Source organism: Curcuma longa, unplaced genomic scaffold, assembly GCF_044706935.1.
Source record: "Curcuma longa cultivar G26 ecotype Majalengka, Jawa Barat unplaced genomic scaffold, ITB_CL_G26_1.1 contig_15414, whole genome shotgun sequence".
Taxonomy (NCBI): domain Eukaryota; kingdom Viridiplantae; phylum Streptophyta; class Magnoliopsida; order Zingiberales; family Zingiberaceae; genus Curcuma; species Curcuma longa.
This window is the reverse complement of record NW_027430077.1, coordinates 5,473-8,473: the sequence shown is the minus strand read 5'-3', so window position 1 is coordinate 8,473 and position 3,001 is coordinate 5,473. Positions and strand designations below refer to the sequence as shown.

The following is a 3,001-nucleotide window of genomic DNA, read 5'->3' as shown; positions in this document are numbered from 1 at the left end:
TATCAGATCGGTATGCATACATAGGATATATTGATATGATTCTGCTAACACTTGTAAAATTTATGAATTGAGTGTCATGATTGTTGAGTGTCATTGTTAAGAACATTAGAATGGTAGCAAATTCATTTAACGCTACATCTTATCCATTAGAGAAATGTTGTGCAATGTAAGTTGTCCATCTTGTAGTTCTCTTTACAATGCAATTATGTATTTACATATACTGCAATGCTACACTTATGAGCTTCTATGTGTTTTCATCGAATTGAATAGTTATACTTCTTACATACACCATTGTCATTTGTCCAGCCATTGCAGGATTATATGTGTTTGTATGTCCAACTTGCATTAGTCAATAGCTAAATTGAGCCTTTGAATTCTTTAAAAATTATAGGGTCATTTGTTTTTGCCGCAAGAGTCTGCCTCATCAACTCTGGTACTCCTACAGCCTTGTCAAAATCCACTATGGGGACAATTTCAATTCCAAGTATGTACCACTTCATCGATTATACTCTGTAGCCTCACATAGTTGATCCATCTTTAATGGATACATATCATGACCTATCTCCACTTCATCGTATTTGTCTTTTACCTGATATTGGAGTCCAATTACCACAGGCTCCACGGCAACCAGATGGGAAACAGTGTGGTTATTATGTCATGAGATTTATGAGACAGATTATTGCAGAAATTGAAACTATTGAAAGAGATGGACTACGATCAATAGTACTTGTTCAAATCACTTCATATAAACCATTTATCATTTTGCAAAGTCAGTGTTGATTGTTTTTCGAATTAACTTAATCTATATGTGTGTTCATAGTTTAAGGCAGCTGAGTACACTCGGGCAGAAATTGATGAGGTGCGTTCCGAGGTGGCAGACTGTATACAAGATCATATTTATGAGTAGGTATGACATGATGATCTCCATAATTGCATTTATTTGTAATAAATATATTTGTTTGTGATTAATTCTGCTGCTGTTGTTGTGTATGGAATGCTGATATCCGTTGATTGCTGTTTGTGATTAATTCTGCTGTTTGTGATTAATTCTGCTGATGCTGTTTATGAGTAGGTATGGAATGCTGATATCCGTTGTTCATTGTGTATAAATCTGTTGCTGTTGTGCTCATATTTCTGCTGCTGATACTTGGTGATGCTAATGTTGTGTCCATACTTGGTGATGGACTTGCTGCTAAATCTGCTGCTGTTGTGCCAATATTTCTGCTAATGTTGTGATGATATTCTGTTGCTGTTGGAGGATATTCTGTTGTGATGATATTTCTACTGCTGTTGTGATGATATTTCTGCTGCTGTTGCCTTGAAACCTTTGTTATGGACCTGCTCCTGTTATGGAGCTTATATGTTGGAAGTTGTAAATTGAATTTGTGTTATGAACTTGTATAAGTTGTATGTTATCGACCTGCTGTATGTTATGAACCTGCTGTAAGAATGGTTTTTGTGTGAATATAAGTTGTATGTTTTGTACCTCTGATTGAGTAAATTTTGTAGCCAATAGTTTTGTATTTACAAAATATATTAATTCTTATTTACTGCTAAAAAAATCAAAAGACAACGCTTTTAAAAACGTTGCAAAAACCCAAGCAATTTGTAAAACAATTACAACGCTTTTTAACCGTTGCAAAATGTGTTGTCATACCTATTAAAAACAACGTTTTTAAAGCGTCGCAAAAAACGTTGTAATATTTACAACGCTTTTTCTGCGTTGCGAAGGTGTTGTCGATGTTAACAAAGACAACGCTTAAAAAGCGTTGTCGTTGAGGGACCCCTTTTACAACAGGGCCTCTTACAACGCTTTTTACCCCACAAAGACAACGCGTTTTTCGCATTGTCTATTAACATTTTTCTAGTAGTGTTTTCTGGTTTGGATTTTCTGGTTTTTGGCTGCCGCATGAAAATAAAAGAGGAAATAAAAACCAAAATGCATTGTAGCTTCTCATTAAAAGGGGCATCGCAACGCCAAGCTCCTATTCATCTTTCTCGCGAAGACACCGCGCAGTGCCTGCTCTTCTTCCCCCTGTGATGCTGTAAGATACCAGAATTTTTGAGGTTAAATTGTAAATAACCCTAATTAGTTAACAAGGATTAGAGGCTTAATTATTTATAGGGGCAAGATTAATTAGGGATTGGTGGTTAATTTAGGTAATTAAAAACATAATTAAAATATTTCCCTAAACCCAATTTAAACCAAACCCCATTTAAGCCTAATTGGGCCAACCCTAAAGCCTGACTTTAAGAGCCCAATTAAATCCCAATTTAAGCCCTTTAGAATATAGGTTAGTGGATCTAGGTTAAACCCGTTAAACCCGAAACCTGTTAAGGGAATTCGGTATAAATAGTAGTCGTGACTTTCTCCCTGTTTCCCGAGCTGATTACGATCCCTCTTCGATTCTTCTTCTTTCGATCAGCTGACATGCCCTCTTGAAACCAGAGTTGCAGCTGAGCTGAACCACCGGTGATCCAGAGTTCGGCTACCGTGCTTGTAACTCACCGAGGGTTGGTCGGAAGCGAGTTAGGTGGAGGTGGCGATCGACGCGGATAGGGAAGGATCAGATTGAAAGGGGAATTCGATCGGTAAGCTGAAACTTCATTGAATTTGTGATTTATCCTTGAGATTTCTTCAGATTTTGAGACTTCGTGGGATCGCAGGTTGTTGGGATTTGATCGGGGCAAAGGTGGAGTTGATCGTGGTTTGTTCGGGGCAGAGGCGAAGCTGATCGGATTTTGATTGGAGACTAGTCGATTCCTAGAGCATGTGAGGTGAGTACCCATCTTAGATCCAATTACCTCTATTTCAGTAATAGGATTTGTAGATTTGAATCTCGATTTGGTTTGTTGAAATTCATTGTTGGGTTACTGCTGATCGGGAACTTCTCAATTTTCATGGATGCTATTGGATTGGATTTTAGAGGCTAGGTTTGTATAAGTTTCAACTAGGGTTGTGGTTTTGTTGTGAGGATGGTGAAGGATTTCTTGTTATGAT

General features: G+C 37.5%; 1 long non-coding RNA gene across 1 annotated transcript; it reads left to right on the top strand.

The window, feature by feature from the left end:
• Nucleotides 1–613: 613 nt before the first annotated feature.
• LOC141816247 (uncharacterized) lies at nucleotides 614–1,126 on the top strand. Its single transcript, XR_012600668.1, has 3 exons — nucleotides 614–723; nucleotides 821–907; nucleotides 1,073–1,126. It is a non-coding gene; the product is annotated as an uncharacterized LOC141816247 (long non-coding RNA).
• The last annotated feature ends 1,875 nt before the right edge of the window (nucleotides 1,127–3,001 follow it).